Source organism: Trichechus manatus, unplaced genomic scaffold (assembly GCF_000243295.1).
Source record: "Trichechus manatus latirostris isolate Lorelei unplaced genomic scaffold, TriManLat1.0 scaffold00017, whole genome shotgun sequence".
Classification (NCBI taxonomy): Eukaryota; Metazoa; Chordata; class Mammalia; order Sirenia; family Trichechidae; genus Trichechus; species Trichechus manatus.
Window position 1 is genome coordinate 2,335,447 of NW_004443953.1, and position 26,899 is coordinate 2,362,345.

A 26,899-nucleotide genomic window follows, 5' to 3' on the forward strand; every position below is an offset into this window, starting at 1 on the left:
ATTTGAAATAAATTCTCTAGTATTGTGCTTCTTAAACTTTAGCCTGCATGACAATCAACCAGAAGGCTTGCTAAAATACTGACTCTCAGAAACCTTCCCCAAACATTCTGATTCATCATGTCTGAGATTAAAACCAGCAAAGCCAAACCCATTGCCATCGAGTTGATTCCAGCTCATAACAACACTATAGGACAAAATACAACTGCTCCATAGAGTTTCCAAGGAGCAGCTGGTGGGTTTGAACTGTCAAACTTGCATAGCAGTCATAGCTTTTAACCACCGAGCCACCAGGGCTAGTAGAGGTTCATGAATTTCCCTTTCTAAGATGCTCCCAGGTGGTGCTGATGTAGGTATATCATGGACCACATTTTAAAAGTCATTGTTCTAGTCCACATTTAAGACTATTGAAATGTCATTGTGAAATGAATCAGAACCAAAATTTAACCAAAATATGAAAAAAGGTACATCTGTTCCCAGCCTCTCCATTTTGTTTTTCTTTCATTTTTCAAACTGAAAATATCCCTTGAAAAAAATAAACAAAACAAAGCATTTCACTTATATAATCTGAATTTAAAAAGACAAGCCCCATGTATATCTATGCCACCAAGTACATCCAATCAGCCTCTAGACAGAAGCTGATCAGACCCACGTGATATACCTTTTAATCTTTGACGAGTCTGGCCATCCTTTTCTCATTGTATCCAAAACACTTATACTAAAAATAGAAGCTTTAATAGAAAAAATAGCAAAGACAGGCCATGAAAACCAGCAATCTTAGAATTGTAATTTACATTCCAGTGGGAGCCATATAGGAAAAGACCTATCTTAATTTAATCCTCAGTTAGGGGTCCGGTTTTTAAGAGCAAAAAAGAAACACTGAAATCGACTGTCTATGAGCAATGCAGATTTTTAATATAGTTAGATTATAAGGTAATAACATTTTCACAAGTTTCTCAAAGCTTATGCTCCCACACAGGTTTAACTGCCACAAGCCATTAGTTGAGAACATTTTCCTGAGAAACATATTAAACAAAAATGTGAATGGAAAGAACCTGTTTCAAATATCTTAAACTGAGGAACTTTAATGTAAAATGCTTTTCTTCTGTGAACAGGAAGAAAATATTATGTTCTAATATAAGTTTTGAATTTGTCACATTGCTCACTTTTGTCTTTCTTTTTTTTAGTGTAACAGTGGGGACAAATGGTCATAAAAATAAAGTGTGAAAAAAGTGACTTTACCTAAATTCCTTTTTTTGTAATTTTAGGAGACCAAGTTAATATATGTAGCATAATCAATGTGCAAAATGGACTGAAGTTTATTGGATGTGTTCTCTGTTTGTCCCCTCTCCCCAGATTCATTCTTCACACTTTTTGGCCTGCTCTCAGTCCAGGAGGTTGACCCCTGAGCACTGTATTTCCTTGATGGCTAGCTTTAATTGGATTTGGATAATGAGAGCACAAGCAGTTGAAAGGAAGACAGGACAGAGAAGTCAAAGTACGTATTTCTTCTCCACTTCCTCCCTGCTCACACTTGGGATAAGCTTAAGTCAGAATTAACTCCACAGCAATTTTTTTTTTTCCTCTCTGCTATCATATTTGTTCCTGACAATCATCACACACTTCTCTAATGATAGCTTCCTTCATCCAAGGTTCTAGCTTTCACTGAGCCAGACCAGTTGTGGTTGAATCGATTCTGACTCATGGCGACCCCATGTGTGTCAGAGTAGAACAGTACTCATAAGCTTTTCAATGACTGATTTTTATTTTTACAAGTAGATCACCAGACCTTTCTTTTAAGGCATCTATGGTTGGACTTGAACTTCCAACCTTTCGGTGAGCAGTTGAGCCTGTTAACCTTTTGCTCCGCTCGGGGGGTCTACCAGTAACTATTTCCTCCCCTTTTCCTGAGGCCCTAGAGGTGGTCAGAGTGTTCTTCTATAGCTATTTCCTGGGTATCTCAGTATACTTTTTTTGATCCTTTAGCCCAGGATTTCTCAACCTTGACACTATTGATATTTTGGACTGGATGGTTCTTTTTTGTGAGTGGCTGTCCTGCATTGTAGGATGTTTGACATCATTCCTGGCCTCTATCCACTAGATACCAATAGCATAATGTCCTCTGTGACAATCAATAACGTCTCTGAACATTGCCAAATGTCTCCTGGGACACGAAGTTGCCCCCCTCACTAATTGAAGACGACTGCCTCATGGTACTGTAAGTACTCTTTTTTAAAAGAGTCTCTTTATTTTTAACCACTGAAATTAATTTTATTTCCTGCCAAAATCCCAACTTAAACAATCCTGATATAACAAAAAAAAAAAAAATTAAAAAAATAGAAAATATGGATTTACTGACCAGTGTCCGTAATGTAGGAAAAGTAAACCATGATTATTTAATCTATATGTTAAGATTACATCAGACCATGAAATATATTTAACCTTTATATTTGTACAGAATAAAGGTCTTAATAGTATAACTGTGGAATTTGCTTAATGAAATAATTATTTTCCAACTTGGTACTTTGTTTAAACAATAATAAATGACATTACTAAAAAGTATGTAACATTACTAATAAAGTCAGAATGTAGACTATATGAAGTAATATAAATTATTTTGAAAGATTTTAAGAGTAAAGTCACCTAACTCAAAGCGTACAAAAATATGTGTTGATATTCATCATCTGAAAGTTGTAAAACAATCATTAACATTAGGTTATATTATGAAAATAATAACAAACTCAATGTTAAAAAAAGAACATATATTTTAAAATGTATATAATGTCTGCCATTAACGCCAACAATTTCTAACTCTACTTCCTGAGAAAAAAGATGAGATTGCATTTCTCTGACGCTCTGAAATTAGATGTAGCCATGTGATTTCTTTAAACAATCAAATATGTGCAGAAGTTATTTCTTTTTCCTTTCATTTTTGGAATATGCCAATAATTGCTGCTCATCTTTCAACGCAGTGATAGTAAATATTGGTCAGTTTCAAATATAATAATAAAAAAATCATATATCTTTGATTAATCATGATGATGACTTTGTCAATCAATTCTAACACTTTGCTTTTTAGGCTTGTCATAAAATTTTAAGTTAGTAAAAGGGAAGTCAGTTTCTTGTTACTTCGTCATTAATGACAAAGTTGGAGATAAAACGGTGCATATAACTATAAACTTCTTAGATTAGATTTAATAGCATATTAATTCACAGGAAAATATAATCACTTATATAAATGAATAGCTAATATTTGTATCACATAATTCTTAGTATGTTAAGTAAACTACCTTGCAAATATATCTTTCTAAAATTATTAGCTGAACTATTTTCAACCCTTGATAACTGCAGAAACTGAAAGCTTACAAATTCTTGTGGAGCAGAATTTAGAGCTCGTATCATTCAAATCCTCATAAAATAGGTTTTTAAATATACTTTCTTTTCTTTTCCTATGCCATGAATTTCTAGATAATATGATATGGTAAATAAATGTAGACTATCGCATACTATGTTCTCTGGTTGGCAAAAATACTAGAGGAAGGAAGGTAATATTTTAAAGTATTTAGAACATGCCAGGAAACAAGAAGAGAGTATTTTATATGTTGTGTTGTTGTTGTGTGGCATCGAGTCAATTCACACTCTTAGTGACCCTATATAACAGAGTAGAACCTCCCTATTGGGTTTCCTAGGTTGTAATCTTTATGGGAACAGATTGCCAGGTCTTTTCTCCTGAGTAGCAGCTGGTGAGTTAGGACCACTGACCTTTAGATTAGTAGCTGAATGCTTAACCATTGCCCTACCACATCCACATTTATTTAATTCTCACAACTATAATGTTGGAGTTTGGTGCTGGTGTGATTTGATAGATAGATAGATAGAGAAAACTCGTCTATATTACTCTGTTTTCCAAATCACTTCTCAAGTGTGTAGCAGTAGCTGCTCTGAAAGGTTTTCCTTCATAGTAGCAAAAACCATTCTCTTACAAGAGCTACTGTGGCTCAAAATTACTGGAGAAGTCAGTAAGCAGAAAGAGAGATTAGTTTCTCTTTTGACATCTCTTTCAAGATGAAGAACACTTAGTGTTAAATATGTATGGCAATCAATCTCATTTTAGTCTAGAGGTTCTTCATTGCATTTGCATAGAGTTGGAAGGGAGAATGAAAACAAGTCACACAGAAAAATTTACAGTAGAATATAAACTACATGAAAGCAGGGGATATGCCTTGTTCAAAGCTGCATTTCCAGAATATTGGCTGCAGCTTAGCATATAGAAGATATTCTTGAAGAAATCAATAAAAAAGTATAGTAATCAGGTCCACATTTCAAAAACAAAATGAGGACGTAAGAAGGAAGATTCAAGGAAAAGATATTGAAATAAGTCACACAGAACCTGAAGTTATTATAATTGGGAATATTATATCCCAATAGTAAGCTTCATTTTTGTTTAATAAACATTCTTTCCTTGTGGCCCCATAAAGATATGATAGTCTAAGCACTTAATGTACATTTAGAAAGACAAACTTATTTCAGATACTATTGCATTTTAATACTATTGTCATTGTATAAAATGTGCTTTGTAATAGCAATGACGCTGATTACCATGCTAGCCACAGTCCAGCAGTCTAGGTTTCTAGAATATGATTTGTGTAACCCTAATATATGCACACACTTTCCTCACTTAACAACATAGTTAAGTTCCAAAGACCAGGTTCTTAAGTGAAATTGGTGTTATGTGAAAATGGAGGGTGACCACATTAGATTACAAAATGGAGGGTGACTACATCATTACATAACTGCCAAATTGCATCATTACATAACTGCCAAATTACATCACTACATAACTGTCAAACCACTGAGAACTGTGGCCCAACCAAGTTGACACATAACCTTAACCATCACAGCCAGAGTTACTCTCGCCTCTCCCTTAGGCATTCGTTACTGTTCATTACTGCCAGACCTATGTCATTAATGTGCAAAATAGTTGGATAGTAGATTTTTTATTGCTATAAATGCAAAATTTCAGATAATGAGAGAGTTGATAAGTGAAGAGAAGATGTATATATACAGATAGATATAAATATATACACAGAAACATACATATACACATATATATAATTATTATCTATACCACAGATCCAAAGTCTATTTAACTTCAAAATGTATACATGATTTATTACTATCTATTCTATTGTGAGCCACTATGGCAAGTTCGTAAGTTTGAAAATTGGCCAGGATTAGAGACCTATCATGCTTATTTTTGAAAAGTAATTATTCTGTGTTGGTTTTCACTACTGTTTCTCCTCCCTGCACCCCCACTGACTTCAGTCACAAATAAGTCTTTTAAAATACTCTGCCAATAGCTTGGTGAATGAGGAGATAGGAGCAGTACCAGAAACCATTAAACGTCACAAAAATGATGCCAATAAGTTTTGCCATAGCAGCAGTGCTGCATTCAATTATAAATAATAACACAACTATGAGTGCATGCCCTGGGCTTTCAGCTGATTAAATATCATAATGACACAAGTGCCAGTACAGAAGCTTGAAAGAAAGATATCCAGTTTTTACCTAGGAATTGAATCTCTATCACTTAAGAGTTAATTGGTGTTACACTGTGCAACAATGCTGTGAACTGAAAAGGCTAGACAAGAGGTCCCTGCTGTAATGTTAAAATAGCATGCATCAATTATCGGGTGGCTAAATTACCAGTAGTTTGTATACCACCTCAGCTAGTTGAAATAATGCAAGAGTACAGTAGGGGGTGAATGGGGTAAACCTGCAAATTGATAAATAGATTCAGCTCATGGACATCTAAATTGTACCTCACTATTGCATAGCCTACATTTTCTCTTTAGATGATTAAAAAGGGAAACAAATGAGATTTGGTCACTTGTTTTAGAGGTAATATCAGGTAGATATGAAGGTTTTTTCTATCTAAAATGCATAAGTAATTTTTGTACAGGATTGTACACATAATATACACAAATAAAAGTAAACATTCGATGTTCTCACATATTTATATTGGATTGAAATATCAGAATTCTAACGATTGTTCTGTGCAAAACGAACGACAATCACAGTCGTTGAAAGATGCATAGATCCTTTGAACTCTCAGTAACTGAATGAGATAGATCATTGTCTCCAATTTACAAGAAGAAAATGACATTCAGAGAGTTTATGCTCAAGAAATGTACACAATAAACCAACACATTACATTTCTAATTCTGAATTTTGATCTATTTGCACTGGACATGGCATTATCTACAAATATGTCAAAATTGATCGTAGTGATAAGATGGGGGGTAAAAAAGGCATTGTAGTAGTGTCATCTGACCTCCTCATCTAACTTCACAAGGGAGGAGGAGAATCATTAACAGCATCAACAGCTCAAACCTGACTGTTATGAGGCAAAGGTCAGACATACCTCTTCTCTCATACATTTTTACAAATTCTGACACCAGCTGTCCCTCCCACGGCACTCTCTACTCTGTTGGGTTCAGTAATTTGTTGAAATGGCCACAAAGAACTCACAGACCATACTCACAGTTATGGGGTTTATTAGGGAAATAACAGGTTACAATTCAGGATCAGGACTGTTCAGGACTGTTCTTCTACAGTCAGGACAGCTCTTCAGCCGTGCCTGCAGGCAGGCCTCTCTCTGGTCCTCAGCCCCTCGGCTCCTCGGCCCCTTGGCCTGGCCTCGGCCCTGCTCAGGAAAGTGTTACAAAGCTCTTTAACTCTGCCAATAAGTGCCCAGGAGCACCCCACTTCAACAGTAAGCCTTGGCCCAAAGGTGCTCGGCTCTCTTGCTCCATAGATCAGGAAGCCGACTGCACCATCTCCTGCCGGTGTCCTGGTTTTGCTGCTGTTGGTTCTCTGCCATGCTTGCTGTGATGTTACAGCTCTCTGTCTCTGGGTCTAGGAGGTTCTCTACACAGGGACTCCTGGTCCAAAGGACATGCTCCACTTCTGGCTTTTCTTTCTTGGTGATGAGGTCCTCCTTGTCAGCCTTTGGAATGGCTTATTTTAAGCCTAGCAGAATAGCAAAATTGACCAGTCCCATACAGTTTATTTGCATGACCCTATCCCCACAAGGAGATCATGCACCTTATTTGCATTATTAGCAAGCTGTCCAATCCCTTTGGTGGGTGATAAGCACCTTATTTGCATAGTCCAACCCAATCATTTGGTGGGAGTTACTAGACCATGGATGGCATGGCCAAATAAAAATGATCCGTCACACTGCAATGGGCTATCTCTTTATTTCAAGTAGTTATATTTTGATAAATTCATACATATTTCATTACATAGAAGAACGAGCCATATAATTCCCCAGGATATGATTCCAGGGATAATATGTGTAACTAAATTTTTCGTTGTGTGGAGCTTACACTAATCTGCTTTTCTGTACTAAGAAAAAAATTCTCAACTTTTGGTTGATAGGATGGTGGTTGTGAATGTTCTTAGATATGGACATGAAAGATCATTGGCCATGCCCATGCGTGATGAAGTTTTAGTTGTGTACACAGCTAAATTGATCATTCAGTGGATAGGTTTATTAAAAGCTAGCTTGTAGCATTTCCTTTCTATCTATCCAGGTATATGTATAATGGGGTAATTTGTACTGAATAAGTTTCTTTTTTTTTTTAATTGAAAATAATAGGACTATGTTTGGTGTTGTTAGAGGCCATTGAGTCAGTTCTGCCTCATAGCAACCCTATGTACAAAAGAACGAAACACTGCCTGGTCCTGTGTCATCCTCACAATCATTGATATGTTTGAGCCCGTTGTTTCAGTCCCTGTGTCAATCCATCTTGTTGAGCATCTTCTTCTTTTTTGCTGACCCTCTACCAACCATGATATCCTTCTCCAGGGACTGATCCCTCCTGATAACATGTCCAAAGTACGTGAGACAAAGTCTCACCATCCTTGCTAATAAGGACCATTCTGGCTGTACTTCTTTCAAGACAGATTTGTTCATTCTTCTGGCAGTCCATGGTATATTCAATACTGTTTGTGAACACCATAATTCGAAAGCATCAATTCTTCTTTGGTCTTCCTTATTCATTGTCCAGCTTTCACATGCGTATGAGGCAATTTAAAATACCATGGCTTAGGTCAAGTGCACCTTAGTCTTCAAAGTGACATCTTTGTTTTTTTAACACTTTAAAGAGGTCTTTTGCAGCAGAGTTTCCCAGTGCAATACGTCCTTTGATTTCTTGACTGCTACTTCCATAGGGGTTGATTGTGTATCCAAGTAAAATGAAATCCTTGACAACTTCAGTCTTTTCTCCGTTTATCATGATGTTGCTTATTGGTGCAGTTGTGAGGATTTTTGTTGTCTTTATGTTGAGGTGTAATCCATACTGAAGGCTGTGGTCTTTGATCTTCATCAGTAAGTGCCTTCTTCACTTTCAGCAAGCAATGCTGTGTCGTGTGCATAATGCAGGTTGTTAATGAGTCTTCCTACAATCCTGATGCCCCATTCTTCTTCATATACTCCAGCTTCTCAGATAATTTGCTCAGCATACAGAGTGAATAAGTATGGTGAAAGGATACAACCCTGACACACATCTTTCCTGAATTTAAACCATGCAGTATCCTCTTGCTCCATTTGAACGAGTACCTGATGGTCTATGTACTTGTTCCTCATGAGCACAATGAACTGTTCTGGAATTCCCATTCTTATCAATGTTATCCATAATTTGTTATGATCCACACAGTCGAATGCCTTTGCATAGTCAATAAAACACAAGTAAACATCTTTCTAGTATTCTCTACTTTCACCTTTCCTCTTCAATTTGTGATTCCCAGCATAGTAGACCATATGATTGTCTGATTCAAAATGGAAAATACCAGTCCATTTCAGGTCACTAATGCTTGGGATATCGATCTTTATGCAGTCCATTCATTTTTGACAACTTCCAATTTTCCTAGATTCATACTTCGTACTTTCCATGTTCCGCTCAGTAATGCATGTTTGCAGCTGTTTTTCATTTTAAGTTGTGGTACCTCAGCAAATGAAGGTCTGAAAAACTTCACTCCATCCACATCATTAAGGTCATCTCTACTTTGAGGAGGCAGCTCTTCCTCAGTCGTATTTTGAGTGCCTTCCAACCAGAGGTTCTCAGCTTCTGACACTATATCAGACAACGTTCCACTGCTATTCATAAATTCTTCACTGGCCAGTTTTTTCAGAAGTAGACCACCATGTCCTTCCTTCTAGTCAATCTTAGTCTGGAAGCTCAGCTGAAACCTGTGCACCATGGGTGACCCTACTGGTATTTGAATACCTGTGGCATAGCTTCCAGCATTGCAGCAAAACACAAGCCACTACAGTATAACAAACTGACAGACGGGTGGGGAGGAATATGCTTAGATATGGTAAATTTTAGAATTGTGATGTCCAATATGGTAGCCACTAGCTATATGTGGCTATTTAAATTTTATATATTTAAATTATATAAATTAAAAAATTCAGTTTCTCAGTTGTGATTGCCACCTTTCATATCCTCTCTAGCTGCAAGTGGCTAGTCACTCTCAAACTAAATATTTTTATTGTGTAAATCTGTTGGATAGTGTTATTTTAGAACATAAAGAGCCATATTATACAGTGGCCACCAGTCTGTTAGTTTGTTGAACTGTGGTCGCTTGCATGTTGTTATGATGGTGGAACATATGCCACTGGTATTTCAGATATCGATAGGGTCACCCACAGTGGACAATTCCAGTGAAGCTTCCAGATTAAGATAAAACCAAACCAAACCCATTGCTACTGAGTCAATTCTGACTCATAGCAACCCTATAGGACAGAGTAGAACTACTCCATAGGATTTCCAAGGAGCGGCTGGTGGATTTGAACTGCCAACCTTTTGATTAGCAGAAGTAGCATGCTGTAGCTCTTAACCACTGTGCCACTTGACTAAGATAGATTCCCAAAAATTAGGCAATGAATCACAACAGAATATTGTCCAATATAGTGGTAGAAGATGAGCCCTCTAGTTGGAAGGCAAGAATGAACTCAAGCATGCTGGTGGATCATGAGAATGTCTTGGGACTGGACAGTATTTTGCGCTGTTGTACATGGGATCACCATGAATTGGAGCCAACTTGATGGCAACTAAAAACAACATTACTGAGTGGAAGGCTTATATCATTTGTCATGTTAGTTATGCCAGAAACACTGAATATATCATCACATTCATTTTAAATATGAAATTAATAGAATCTTACCCTTTCTTAGAAGGTAGAGAATAAGAGAATAGTGTTCCCACCATAACAGCAAGAAAACATGAGTTAATGCATGCAATATTTCCTTTTGTTCAGCTGATCAGAGAGCTGAGGTCATCAGAATATAGGTGAACTGATTTACAGAAAGTCATAAATCCCTTCCTGGATAGATAAAACATGAGAACTGTTTTACCTTTGGCAGAACACAGGAGGAAAATAGAATCTCCACAAAGATAGGTAAGAAGAATCCAGCTAACGCTTTATGAATTCCTAAATGCTGAATGTGGGCTGGTGTGACAGTTTAGATTATCTGAAAGCCCCAGACAAAAGGAGAGTTTGCACTCATTTACAGTCTCTCTTTCTTGGGCCTACACCAGGCACTCATAATAAAGATTAAGGTCAGGGAAGATACCAAGGAAGGCTCCCTTCAGTAGTCAACTGGCTTGAGACTTCACTCATTTCTGGAACCCTTCTTTCATATGGCCCCTGGGTGGCGCAAATGGTTAAGCACTGGGCGGCTAATAAACAGGTTGGAGGTTCAAGTCCACACAGAGGAGCCTTGGAAGAAAGCTCTGGTGATCTACTTCCAAAAAATTAGCCATTGAAAACCCTTTGGAGCACAGTTCTACTTTAACACACATGGTGTCGCCTTGAATTGGAATCAACTCTGTGCAACTACTTCCTTGTCTCTTATATGAAAAAAAATTCTTAAGTCATTGGTGGGAAGGCAAGTTATTATCCATTCCTAGGTCCTAGGCAAAGATACATTTCTTCTCAGAGAACGGTGGAATTGAAACCCATCTTTGAGGAAAAAGACGTGAGGTGAACTTCCGACCCAATGGGTTTAAGAAAAGATCAACTACTTTGGAAGGAAGGGTTAAAGTAAAAGCCATTTGCACTTGTAGCAGGGCTTACAACCCCTACTTGGACTCCAGATCCAGAACAGATACAAAGACAAGTCAGCTACTACTGGGAGAGAGAAACAAAACTCCATCCCACCAAGACACTTCACAAATACAAGACAGTTTGAGTTTCATAAGACGAGTGAACAGAACACTGAGACAGCCTCACCACTGAGGCTCAGATCACAGGCATGCCTAAAACTAAGATTGGACTAGGAACTTACATCACCTATACCCCCACCAGGAGCTTTGCACTGAGAAACAAACAAGTTTACTACTGGGAGAGAGGAGAGAGCTGGAAAGGACCCTCTTCAGTGGAAGAGGTGTTCATGTGTAGTTGAAAGCTAATGGATGAGTAGGAATAAGAGAAACAACAACAACAATAACAGCAAATAAATCCCTGGCACCTGGGCACTACAATGAGCACTTCAAACAAATCCTAATTCACTGACATTCTAAGAAATATCTGAACATTAATCCTAAAAACTGTTGAGGTCACGAAAAAACAAGGAAAGGCTGAGAAATGTTCACATGCAAGAGGAGCCTAAGGAGCCATGAAGACTTTAATGCAGTGTGGTATCCTGGAAGAGCTGCTAGAAGAGGAATACGACATTAAGTAAAAATTAAAGACATTTGAATAAAATATAGACTCTAGTTAATAATAATATATCATTATTGGTTCATTAATTGTGACAAATGTACCTTATTAATGTTGGTTTTAGGTGCCATTGAGTTGATTATGACTTACGGTGGCCCCATGTGACAGAGTAGAACTGCCCCAAGTGTTTCCTAGGCTATAATCATTACAGGAGCAGATTGCCATGTTGTTCTCCTGAGAAGCTACTGGGTAGGTTGAACCTCCAACATTTAGATAGCAGCTGAGCGCTTAAGTGTTGCTCCTTCTCATTAATGTAAGATGTTAATAATAGGAGGAACTAAAGCCTATTAAATGGGAACTCTGTACTAGTTTTACAATATGTCTGTAAATCTAACTATTCTAAAATTAAAAAGTTAAAAAAAGGGTAGAGATTTGAACAGAAATTTCACCAGAGAGGATATAAGCATATCAAATAACACGTGAAAACGTGCCTAATGTTGTTAGTCTTTAGGGAAACGCATATTGGAGCCAAAAAAAATTCCAAAAAACTAAACTCATTGCTATCAAGTCAATTCTGACTTATAGCTACCCTACAGGACAGAGGATAACTGCCCCATAGGGTTTCCAAGGCTGTAATCTTTACTGAAGCATACTGTCACATCTTTCTCCTGCAGAGTAGCTGGTGGGTTCAAACAGCAGGCCTTTCGGTTTGCAGATGAGCACTTAACCACTGTGCCAGCAGGGCTCCATGAAAAGATTAAATAAAATACACCAAACCAAACCCGTTGTTGTAGAGTCGACTCTGACTTATAGCAACTATATAGGACAGAGTAGAACTGCCCCACAGAGTTTCCAAGGCTATAAATCTTTACGGAATCAGAATGCCACATCTTTCTCCCGCTGTGGGTTCCACCTGTCAACATTTTGGTTAGCAGCCCAGTGCTTAACCACTGCACCACCAAGCCTCCTTACAAACAGATTAGACCTACTAAAATAGCTAAAAGTAAAAGCATGAATAAATCTGGAAGTATCAAGTGGTAGAGAGGATGCAGAGCAAATGGAACCCATGTACACTGCTGCTAAGAGTGCAAACTGGTGCAACCATTTTGGAAAACAGTTTGACATTTTCTTGTAAAATTAAACATATACTTAATATACGACTAACCCAGTGATCCTCTCCTATGGATTTTATCAATAGAAATAATAATATAGGGCCATAAAAATATCTGTACACAGTAGCTTAGTCAAAATTTCAAAAAAGTTGGAAATAAATTAGATGACCATTTGGTGAATAAATGTGTAAGCTTTACTTTATCCATCCATACAATAGAATACGATTTAGCAATAAAGAAGAAGGATCTAATGATACATACAACAACATGGATGAAATTCAAATGCATTGTTACGGGAAGTAAACCAGATTTATACCTTTGTCAACATTCAAATTGTTATATACCTAAAAAGGATGAAATTTACCATATGACTATTATAACTTAATAAACGTGACTTAAAAAAATAACGTTGCTCTTTCTCGAAATGTTTATGAATGCGTAGAATAATTTATGTAAAAGAAATTTCATACTTTAAAATATTATGCAAATATAAGGACTTATATAATAATATCTTAGGTTTTGGAAAAATGTCAATGTGGATATTTGTTTTGTTATTACAGTATGATGTTGAACCTCTCTGAGCTTCAGACCAATGTGTGCAGATCACTCATCTGGGCCCACCTCTACATTGCCGCCATGGCACTTGAGGGCAAGGAAAGCCAATGTGCATATGAAGTTTATGCTGTTTGCTGTACTGTGAGTAATAAACTGTCTAAATCCATTTGGACTCATTGTCTCCTTACCAGCTGAATCTATGAAGGTGTGGCAAGTTGATGTAGAAGCTGCAATAGTAGCTGATGCTTAGTGTCTGCTTGACTGCCTGAATATTTTACTGGTACTCGTATGCAACCATCCCACCCTCAGCCATTTATTGTTATTTCAAATTACTATTGAACAGTTCATCATTTAAATGTGCCATGATTTTTTTTAAATCTGTCCCTGATTATTGGCCATAAATTGTTTATTTTTTCTAACGTGATTAATGATTTGATAAGAATCTTTATATCAAAGGTTTTGTTTAAATCTATGATTATTTACTTAGGAAAAAGAGATGCACAGAGAGAGAGACTAGAATGATATTTGTAAAAAAATGCAGATTCTCCTAAAAGAGGCAATAAGCAAAATGCTGTCATTAAATGAGGAAAATCAAACATTTGTGCCAATTCACATTGAGAACTTCCTAAATGCCTGGAAAGCTTACCTACAGTTCACTACATATCAGCTTGTTGCCATTTTTTAGCTGCTACTTTACATTATAATGACATGGTAATGAAAAAACAAAAATGTTTCCCTGCTGAAGATGTAATCGATACACACCTGTTTTCTGCTGGGAAAACCGTAGCAGTAGAAGTGGTGGCTTTTTAACCTGCAAGATGGTGACAAAGTGGCATGCTGAAAACACATGAATTTGACAAACTTTCACATACTGTTCGCAAATTGAACACAAGCAGTGGGATGCTGGCATATGTGACTATTTCCATGATGACAGATTACGATGCCGCAAGGTAAAAGTTAGAATCATTCATGGAAAAGAGTAAGAAACCCAGTTATAATACAAAGCTGTAGGGCACATGCTAAATTTTTGCTAATATCCTCCAAATATATTTCATTTTAATATGAAACTTTCTTCTAAAACTAAAGGGATTAAGTCAATACTATCCAGAGAAGTATGAGGATAGAGGATATATTAGGCTTTTCTCCTGAATTATTTGTACACATATATTTAAGACAAAATAAAAAAGCTTTATATATGATGTTTTGGGTAATTATTTCATTTTTTTGAACCTAGTTATTTAGGCATGCCTACATAAAGATTAGCTATGTCTGGCTGTAGGCATACCATCAATTATTGCTTATCCAAATTGAGATGCATTATTCACCTCGTTGATCATTTTCATGCCAAATTTAACAAATTGGCCACGTGATCAACTTGCTTTCCTCCTTAGAACAACCAAAATTAACACAGCCAATATTGAGTTTTTGATGAATCATAGTTTATCATTTGTTGTGTTTTTAAAGAATGTTGTTTTACTTTTATGGTGGAGAGAAGTCCAATAGCATTTTAAAAAGAATTCACAAATTATTATTGTATTGGCAATCATTGTAAACATCCTTCTTCATTAATGATAACAAATAAAAATTCAAGTATTTCTATATTTATCTACTGGTACATTTATTGATTTCTAAGCCAGGTATTTTTTCTTTATAAGTGGGCAAAAAAAATATAGCTTGTCCTTATCTAGCTCTAATTAAGAAATGTTGATTTAAAGGTAATATCCTCAAACAGGATCATTGCATTTTGAAAGAAAATTGTATTTTAACTGGGAACCACCTAGAAATTATGATTTTCAACCATATCCCCACCCCACCCCCAGGAAGTCACAGATATTTTCTAGCTACTCTTCTCTAGTTTATTTTGTAGATAATGTTTTAATGCAAAATTTAGTTGTTATTTATATGTTTGTATAATGCTGTTTTCACCCAGTATTAAAAGTAACGTTCAAAATGTGATGCAGAGGATTCGAAAAATTCTAATCACACATATACCTGGTTCCCCTTACAGTAGAAAATTGTCAATGGTAGTATATCAAGAAGAAAAAATAACTCTGAGATCACAAAAAGTGTTAGCTTTTCCTTTAGTAAGTTTGTTTTGTATATAATAAAATCAATTAATTAACCAGTGAAGATTAGAGGATTTATAGCTCTGAACATTTCATCTTTCCAGATCATCCAATAGACCTCTCCAGCATTTACAGTTTATAATCTACTATTTTCTGAATGACCAAATAATTAAGCTTGTTGATTTACCTCTCATCCCTGAAGTATAAACTCCAAGTTCACTTCCTTGGAATCCTCCCCGATTTCATCCTGCTTTGCTCAAGTATTTTATTCTTATTTGATATTGTTTTTGTTTATTTATTTGCCTTTGGTTTTGTTGGTTTGTTGTCTTCCTCTGTAAATAAAAGAGATGTATCCTTCAGGTAAGCGTCCTTAACTGTCTTATTCATTAATCTTTCCAGGATGTCAAGACAGTGCATGGTACATATTACATGCTCAATTAACACTAGAGATCACTGGAATAAAAGAATCAATGAACAAATGAGTTATCTAAATTGAAAATAAATGAGTATTTAAGTACGTGACCCTCATTGTCTACACCATGTAACTTTTATTTTGAACTGATCTGTGGCCCTTTTATATGATCCCCTGACAACAATTAAGATACTGTCAAAAAACAGGTTAGATCTCTATGACCGTTAAGAAGATCCAGTCAATCTTCCTGAGATGACAGATGCTTATCTTCTCTACTTCTTCTCCTCAATGAGCTTTATTTAGAGAAACAGAACAAAATCATGATTTCAGACATGGAAATTCACCTATTTTTGCTTGCTATCCTGAACCTAGAACAGAGTACACTGTAGTATCAATAGTAGCAGAATATAACATAATTTAATGTGGAAGAAAATTTCATATAAACAAAACTGCCCTTGTAGATCTTTTGTAAATCCATGACATTGCATTTCTACATACCATCACACAATAAATCCAACTTAGCTGGTTTTTCTTCCAGTTTGAAACAGTATTTTTTTCATTTAAGTAATAGATGTTGTGATTGGCTTGTGTTTAAGGGTAATTTTAGTTATAAATATGAACTTTAAATATAAGAATTACACTTAGCATTTTGTGATATTTATACTATCAAAGGACATAAAGGTACATATTATAGTATCAAATCTCCTTGAGTGAAAATGTGGAGATAAATGCCTACGCAACTAAATTTATTGTCTCTCTCTCTCTCAGGAGTAATATTCAATTCTACTGTAACACATCGAAGTTCCAAAAGGATAGAGACAATCAGTTGTTTTTGTCTTGAATTCAGAGAATTGTTATGAGATTGAACAAAGCAGCAACAGCTGCTCACACAGAACTACCCTTGATGCTGCTCTTGTCTGTTTTCATCTTGATGCATTTAGCTGGCCAACCTGTACTTGACTTGTGTTTGGTCCATCTCTACACTCTTGAATCCAACTGTCTTGGGATCTGACTCTGCCAATGCCTGGTCTACACCATCTGCTCTGACTGACTGCCAGGATTCCCGGCTGCCCTGACAAGCCTGGAGAGACTTGTCTCTCCCATGAATATTTGAGGTTTCCAGATAAATGACCCTCATATAAATGAAATGTTACAGTGTTACAGTCATAGACAACAAGACGTTCGTTCCATTGATCTTTGAGGTGACTTGCAAATGTAAACATTTTCAACATCTAAAGTATGATACTCGGTTTTAGGTGACAAAATTTCACTAAACACTGACAAACTGCAGCATATACAGAATAGGCCAGCACCAATATTTCTAATTCTTAGAACTCTATTTGGTAAGCAATACATAAAGAAGCAGACATGTGTATGCAGAGAAAAATAATGTTGAGGAATAGCATACTAATGCTAACTTCATCTTAAACTGAGAAAACACAGTTTGAGTAATGAGAAGAATCTTTTAAAGATTCTATATCCTCTCATTGGATGAGCATCAAGTGAACATGCTGGAGAAAAACTCTCATGCTCATGTCAGCTCAGTTGAACAAATGTTTATGAAACTGTAGGCACCCAACTATTCTCTCAGCTCTCCAAGAAGGTCCTCAATGTTCAATAATTGTTCAAATATATAACATGACATATCTCTGAATTAGTAGAATCATAATTCGCTACACAGCATTAACATAAATCTTTATATAGGGTAGATATTTCTGTGTGAACTACTTTAAATCACACCTTATTTTTTTCACTTTCCTTATTTGCAAAATAGATGCTTATGATCATATCAATCTGATTTCAAACCTCTTGCATAAAATATTCAGCTCTCAAACGATTTTAAAAATAGGAAAAACTCTGAAAAACTGATATTCTAGGTAATAGCAGATTGATATCTCTTTTTCAGTAATTCAAAAGTGGAGAAATTTAAGTCATTTTCTTATTTTTATATTCATTTATTATAATTATACAATTTGAGTATCATGGATTACAGAAGAATACTTTGTTTTTCTTTTCAATTCTGCTATATATATTTGAGCCACATCTGTAACTGGAAATTAAAAGAAAATTGAAGTGATTTTTGCTTTGAGAAGATACGTTCATCCTGACTACTACAGGGTTTATTCATTGTAATTAACACATGACAAGACATTCTGTTGATTATGTTTAAAACACTCAACAACTTGCAAGTATATTTTTCTTAATAACTATATAGAATCTATCATATTTTAACTACATTCAGAGAAGTTTTGAACTAAAAAATGAAATAAAATTACCCATACTAACAGAAAAGGCAATATAATTGATAAATATTATAGTTGTTTAATGTAGAATAAATATTACTTCAATAAACATTTGACATTTTTATTCATTGTTTGCATATACTGAGATGTTAAAACAGTTTTTGCAGACATTTTTCCAGGCCGAAAGTTTTAGAGAACTGGTATTTTAGGATATATAAAATTATGCTATAATTTTCTCCATATATGTATCTACATATGCATTTGTCTGTCTGCCTATCTATCTGTCTATCTATCTATCTCCGTCTGTCTATCTATCTATACCAACTGACACTTAAATTCACTAACTTCAGCTTTAACCTAATCATCAGTGTTATATCTTGTAAATTAAGGTTGACTCGGTGGCACTCACTTCTATTCTAAACTAATTTAATCAGGACTAATTAAAACAGTTGCCATCTAGTGGATTCCAACTCATGGTGACCCCATGTGTACAGAATAGAGTTTTCTCATGGGGTTTTCAAGGCTGTGACTTTTTGGAAGTAGATCACCAAACCTTTCTTCTGTGGTGTCCCTTGGTGGGTTCAAACCAACAATATTTTGGTCGATAGGCTAGCACTTAACCAAATACACTGCCCAGGGACTCACTTTTATTAAAACTGATTTAATTAGGACTAATTACCATCTAGGCGCCATGGTAGTGCAGTGGTTAAAGTGCTGGGCTGCTAACCAAAAGGTCAGTGGTTGGAACCCACCAGCTACTCCAGGGGAAAAGATGTGACAGACTGCTTCTGTAAATGTTACAACCTTGTAAACCCTATGGGGCAGTTCTATTCTGTCCTGTAGGGTCTCTATGAGTCACAATCAAAGACAGTGGGTTTGGTTTGGCTGGTTTTAATTAGCATCTAGTAATAAGATGTAGAGTTCCTGGTGTGGTACAAAAGTTGACAGGTTTGACTACTAACTAAAAGTTTGAAGGTTCAAGTTCACCCAGAGGTACATCAAAAGAAAAGCCTCACAATCTACTTCTAAAAAATCAGTTGTTGAAAACCTTATGAAGAAGTCACTTTGACACACACGGGGTCTTCATGAGTCGGAGTCCACTTTTTGGCAACTGGTTTAAAGGGAATAAGAGAGATTATTGGAAGAGTGCCCAATAGCTTTGAGTGTCTGAACCCTAGAACTCTTATAACTCTAGTTACATGAAAGGAAAATGGCCGTGCCTACCACTCTGCTTCATATGGGGTGGGATATCTTCGTTTGGACTCAAGATTGCTTTTTGGGAAGATAAATAAAAGCAGGGGAGAATCTGAAATAAAGATATAAGCTTCCTCTGAACATATATTCTTGCATCCTCTCTTCTACCCTTCCTCACACACGCAATATGTATTTGTAACCACACAGATTTTTTTTTTCTCTTGTCAATACTAGACAAGGAGAGAGAAGTATTCAAGTAGAACAAAGGCAGCATCCAGAGGTAAGTGGGAATATTCAGGAAGAAAGAAGAGTAGGAGTTTGAATGAAACCCAGAAATTTAACAAAACTGGAAACTTTTCTCACCTTATCTTAGGCATCATTCAATCTCACACTTGTAGGAAATGGTAGGTTATTGAGTAGATAATGTTTGTCAATTTATAAAAAGACAGACTATGCCTACTTCGTTTTTATTCCCTTATGCTAAAACAGAAATGATAAGGGTGGGGAAGAAGTGAAAGCCCCAAAGAGAAAAATACATAAAAGAAGTTCAAAGATATTAAAAATATTACACAAAAACTACAAAAAATAATTTTCATTACAGCACATACAGTAGGCTACAGATCAAACTATCATAATTATAAAGAAAGAAACATAGTAGATGGAATTCATAACGTACAAGTCTTTAATAACTAGAGAATTGTTGAGTATTTTGCTTCTAATTTAAAAGAAGGAATTGCTTAATATTTTGAATAAAAAATTAGAACATATTTTAACTATAGGAATAAAATCAATAATAATAGCAATAGTAAAAATGAAAAAGAACATATGTACACTTTAAATTTGACACAGTTTAATTTTATATCTCAATCTCAATCTCTTGTCTCTTAATGTCTCATAAAATTTGTATCTTCTTGGAGAGATCACCTTCAGCTGAAAAATATAAATCTAAATATTCAGTTGCTAAAAGTTTTACAAATTGTCAGTTTATAACAAATATTCAGTTATCACAGCCCTGACATTTATTTTGACAAAACCTTATTGCTTAGACAGTACACAATTGAAACTTAAACTTGTATTCTCCTGTAACATCAAAAACAAAACCAAGTATATCTTTTTACTTAGATAGTCCATTAATTTATTCTGTGTTTAAATATATATTAATTGAATGTGAGTTTCATGACACATTCATTTCTCTTTCAGTGTCAATTATGTGCCATGCAAACTTGCTAAATGGAAATAGAGTGGTATAAATTTTCTCTGTATCTGTAAAAGCTGTATTGATTGTTGTTATGAACCAGTGAATGCTATAGTGTTTTTTTCCTCCACTTTTCTGACTCAGAATTTTTTGAGGTTACTCTCATTTCCCGTTATGTACTAAGTATGCTACAAGTAAATATGTTGTGTTTTAGTTTATAGGTTACAACTATGAGGATCCAAATCTATAACTGATGGCAAAGACTACCCAGCACCCAAATATATGAGACTTGGGGATTTACAGGCCAATTGGATAGGACCTTGAGGTTTTCATCCTTCTGGAGAGATGGACGTGGTTCTAAGAACCTTTCGAATTTTTTTCTTCCTGATACTAGCACAGTTAGAAAATGATATTTTACAGCTTCCCTTGCAGCTAGGGTGGCCAAAGAAGTGAAAGGGAGACTTGCTGAGTGGAGCCGTTAGAAGAGCTGTTTAAAGAAATTTTCAAAGCTGGGAGATATCTTTTTAAACTTCACATATCATCATTCTTCCTATCTCAAATATTAATTTGATACTGATGATGAAAATCCTTCACTATGCAAGGCAGAGAAGGGAAAAAAAAAAAAAGGAAGATTCTGGGTCTGTGATATACGTGGAATTTTATAACATCCTTGTACTTATACCCTCAGAATCGTTTTATGTGAGAAAAAGTATATTTCTATCTTGAAAAATCCATTATTACTGTAGATTTCTTGAAATCATATATCCTATGTGGCAGTGTATCAGAAGGGTGCAACATCTAAATAACATGTCACCAGTTGCTACTGTGTCAACTCTGACACAAGGTGACTCCGTGTGTGTCAGAGTAGAACTGTGCTCTATCGGGTTTTCAATGGCTGATTTTTCAAAAGTACATCACCGGGACTTTCTCCCAAGGCTACTCTGAGTGGACTTGAACCATCAACCACGCATTAGCAGCCAAGAGTGTTAACTGATTGCACCACCCAACAATACCTCCCTAAAGAAGACAATTTGTGCTAATATTTTCAAGGGGAAATTTAAAAACATGGGACATTTATAAATATGGCCAGATGTTATAATTTCCATTTTGAATGCTATAAGAATCTTTCAGGGTGTTGAGTTAATTTTTACAGAGAAATAATTAATAATAGGTGGGTACACATTATTTGTTTTCAGATTCTTTAACAAATGCCATTTTTTTCTGGTCTTTAGGTAAAACTTGGCAAAAGGACAAAAAACAGAAACAGTGATAAAATGTGATAGATTAAAAAATAGTAAAAACCAAAAGACTCAGTGAAATAACAGCATTTTTAGTATAGAAGAATTTAATTTCTTAAGTTAGTGGCTGCAAAGACAGAAGTAAACATAGCAAAGATTATAAGGATGGCACAGGACCAGATAATATGTCAATGCTGACTGATTTGAGTCTCTTGTCCAATTAAATCTTAGTTCAATAATGCATAAGATTTAAAATTACTGCAGTATTTTGCACTCTCCATTGCTGAACATACTAATCAGATTACTTACGGTGGACATCTTCTAGATGTCTATGAAGTATTATCCAGATTTTATCCAAATTGCTGCTCTTTATAGTTTTTGCCATATCCATGACTCACTGGAAATCTTATTTCATTATATGCTGCAAATGATCACAAATGTGTGCATAGAAATTAGGAGATAAAAATATAACCAAAACCTGCCCTGTTGTCCAAGGCTGGGTTCTCTAGAGAAGCAAAACCAGTAAAGCATATAAATATATATATGGAGAGATTTATATGAAGGAAATAGCTCACACGATTCTAGAGGCTGGAAAGTCCCAAGTCCGTGGATGAGGATAGAGGCTTCTCCTGATGTACGTAGCCACAGGGGCTGGTGAACCCAAGATTGGAAGGTTGGAGAGCAGGGCTTTTGCTCACAGGCTGTGAAAATTGACGAATCCCAATATCAGCAGGCAAGATCGCAAGGTTTCTCTTGATTCATGTAGCTGTGGGGACTGGTGAACCCAAGATCACCAGGTCAGACAGCAAGGCTCTTGCTCATGGGCTGTGGAGATCGACCAATCCCAAGACTGGCAGGTAATCTGCTAGCTCAAGTCCCAAGAACCAGAGGTCAGAGGAACAGGAGGCAGCTACAGGATCCAGAGCAGGCAAAAGCCAGAACGTCCACTTATATTCGGATGCAGGCCACACATCCAAGGAAACTCCCTTTCAACTGATTGGCTACTCATAGCAGATCTCATCATGGGGGTGATCACATATAAACACTGAGAATCATGGCCTAGCCAAGCTGACACACAATCTCAACCATTGCACCTGTTGTCTCTATTAGCCAGGTTTCTGGATACATATGAAGGAAGATTTACTTGCTGCGGTTTTGAAGTTGTCATTGGCATGTCTGAGCACCAGGCCTGTATTTCCAGTGGTTGAAGAAAGTTAGAATGCTAAAACACTGTCCATATTAGTCTCCTTCTAAGCAATAAATCCATAAAATCACAGCTCTGCTGTGCTATATTTTTCTATGTACATTAAAATAAATACATAAAATTAAATTAAAATGTTCATCTATTTGATGCAAAATGTCTCACATACCATCAGTGACAATTTGAGGGAACACTGGTCAAAATATTTGTAAATGGAACGTATTTGTAAAAGTACTCTCCTTGTTTAACTGCCTTCTGTCTGATTGTATTTCTTCAGCACCAAATGTAGCCTAAGTGTATATATTTTGTTAAAATGGTTCCTAGTTACATAAATACTATAGCTTTACTGTATTACTAAAAATTTGATGAAAATAATCACATTTAGTTTTCTGTTTTATTTCTCTTTAAGTGACTAGAGCCTAGCATGTTGGTTAAGTCATAGTAGACATACAAGATATACTTGTTGAACTGTAATAGCCTGAAATAAATTCAACTTTTAAGAAACATACTGTTTTTATATTCTCTATTACTGTATTATGGTACTCTATTTACTATATTTATGTATACATTTCTTTCATTATATGCATGTACTATTATAGTACTGTGATTACTGTGCAAGTATCTCATCTCATCCTATATATTTTTTCTTATTTACTTTCTCATTTAACATCTGTATTTGAGGGTGTGTTTTTTTTTTAAATTTCTCCAACATCTGTCCAGGGAGCTCTACAAATTCCTTGGTTAGAGTCTCATTAATTTTGATTTAGTTGTTCTGGAGAGGTGTTTACGGAAGTGAATTTTCAGCAAAGATCTCTGGTGACCCATTGCACACCACTTTGGAATCTTGTGTAGTTATAAACTGAAGATATTTTGGTTAATCTGTGAAAAGAAAGCTATATGATAATAAACCTTTCTGGTAAATTACAATGTGGGGAGGTTTAAGATAGTTCATCGTTTAAACAAAGGATCGAGAAATAGAGAAATCAAAGTAAATTGGGACAAAATCTTTCCCCAGTTTGATTATTACTTTTTTTTTTATAAAATCAGTAAGAAAATTTTGTTAAAAAATCTATGAGTGCACTTACAAGTCTAATATGCACAAATATGCACAAGAGCGAAATAGTACTTAAATAGAATCAATAATATTTTATATATCTTAAATAAATAGCAATGGATTCTATAGTTCTTAATATCATAGTTTTCTATTTTCTCAGGGATTTTGTGTTTCTTCTTTATTAGACATGATTCAAGGTGTGTCTTAGAAGTAGACTTGCTGACATCCAGTCTCCAAGATTACCTGTGGCCAAAAGAGCCTAGAGAACTTGGATTGAGACCTTCCAACCCTGCCACTACTTCATGTGCTCATGGCACTTCTATTACTATAGGTATTTTTCGATGAACTTATATTTATATCTAATAGATTTATTTTGTACTTACCTCTTTTCCTTAATATTACAAACAAAACTCTTACATTACCAAGAAAATACTTAAAATTTCAGAAACTCAATCGTTAATATCAGAAAAAGCTTTAGCTCTAGGAAATCTGGTTAATCAATTGCTGCTTAATTAGGTTTATAATTGCTAGTGACTCTCTAATTATAAATAGCAGTTGATATTGATGTGTCACTTTAACTTATCTCCATAGTCTCAGTGTGCCACAAAAATCCTTAAAAATGACATTTTTATAAGTTCTACACTTATACGATCTTTGCTTACTAACTCAAATAAACCAAACCAAAATCAAATCCACTGCTGACAAGACGATTCTGACCCATAGCAACCCTGTAGGACAGAATAGAGGTGCCCCATAGGATTTCCAAGGCTGTAATCTTTACAGAAACAGACTGCCACATTTCACCCATGAAGTGGCCGGTGCGTTCCAATTGCCCACCTTTCAGTTAGCAACTGAGTACTTTAACCTCTATACCACCAGGGCTCCTCATTCAAACAAAAACATGTAAAATACAATATTAATAAAAGTTTATTTGAAAAAGCGGAGAGTCATTATTGTTGTCTGAGCCTCAGTTGCCTTTGGTGTAAATTACTTTTTCTAAGTTTTATGAGTTGAATCAATTTACCTAGTAAATTCTTTATATTTTTTTAAAGAGATGCAATATCAGTATTTAAGAATAATGCCTATGCAGAAAAATGTAAAAGATGATTCATTCTACCAAAGAGAGATGTATTCAACATAACCTAATTTTAAGACTGCATCAATTAAATCTTTTTTTTTAATTTTCTCTAGACTCATCACGATATCCTTAAAAGAACGAAAATGACTGGAATGAGAACTGCTTAAATTAAAATAATTTCTTTTCTAAGTATAAATTCTACCAGTATTGTTGATATATTTGAATAATATTCAGATCATTACCAGCCAAAGGCAACCATAAGTTGGCATATAAATCATAATATGATGGCATTAACAATTTTATGGGGGGAGCAATTAAGTTTCAATATGTAAGGGAGTGCTTTGGGAAATTTAAATTTCTTATATAACCTCATTATATTAAAATTTAGCTATACAGTTTAAGCAAATGTTCACAGCTTAAGGCTTCCTTAAACTACATTAGAAAGTTGTTTAATCTTTGAAAATGTGTTATATATCAGTACTTTTACAAATTCTTTCCAGGAGACTGAATTTTTTTCTAACTTGAAAGAAATTACCTCAAATATGTAATAGTGGTTGAAGAATATACATACTGCGTGAAAACCACTAAATGAAAAACAAAACAAAAACTTCTACCTTCCGTTCTAAATTGCCTGCCACTTCTCTCTGCTTGTCCTAACTTCTTTCATATTTCTCACAATTGCAAAAAAAAAAAAAAAAACATTGCCATTGAGTTCTGACTCATAGCGACCCTATAGGACAGAGTAGAACTGCCCCATAGGGTTTCCAAAGAGCGGCTGGTGGATTCGAACTGCTGACCTTTTGGTTAACAGCCAAGCTCTTAACCAGTGAGCCACCATGCATCCAGAGTCTCTTTACATTCCTCATTGCTTGACTTCAGTTATTAGATGATAATACTTAAAGTCACAGTTATCATACATCGTGGTTTGAATTTTCTGTATTTGGAGTCTGAAAATATCTACTCAATAGAAGAGTTGTTCAGGTTCTCATTTAAGCAAAATCCTCGGTCACTAAACCTTGAACTGTTAAAATAAAATCAACTTTTATTTTTAACTAAAACGGGTCTCTATTGGATTGTTCTTGGAAACTGTTAGTCTCTAACATTGGGAGACTGCCCGGGAAAGCAGCTGAGAACCAATAAAAATGGAGTGACTTGTCCTGTCTGTCTCTCTAGGAAGAAAAACAAAGTAGTCAAAGTGACTGCTTATTGATTTCTTCCCAAAGCAAACCTTTATTCTAGTAAAACTGTAGTCTTTTTTCTTTCTTCAAAATATGACTAGACTACATTTTCAAAGTCGTTTAAAAGCAATGTTCGTTAATAAAAATGACATTAACTAATTTGACAATTTTTAAATAGAAATAAAATAAGAAAGATTTATCCTTAATATTTGTACCTAGCAAGATCTTCTTATATTCAGCTTCATATATTTACTTTCATGCCCCAATTTTTTTTTTTTTTGTCTTTTCTTGTCTTTTTTTTTTTTATTGTACTTCAGGTGAAGGCTCACAGAACAAACAGTTTCTAATGAAACAGTAAGTAGTACATGTGTTGTTTTATGACATTGGTTAACAACCCCCCAACATATCAACCCTCTAACTTCTCAACCTTTTTTTTTGGTGAAAATACACATAGCCAAAGATACACAGTTTCAAAAATTTCTACATGCACAGTTCAGTGACATTGACAACTCTCTTCCAGTTGTGCTGTTATTCTCACTTAATATGAAGACTTACAGAACAAAATAGTTTCTCATTTAACAGTTACTACAAATGTTGCCCTATGACAATGGTTAACAATCTCACAACACATCAACAATATCCTTAC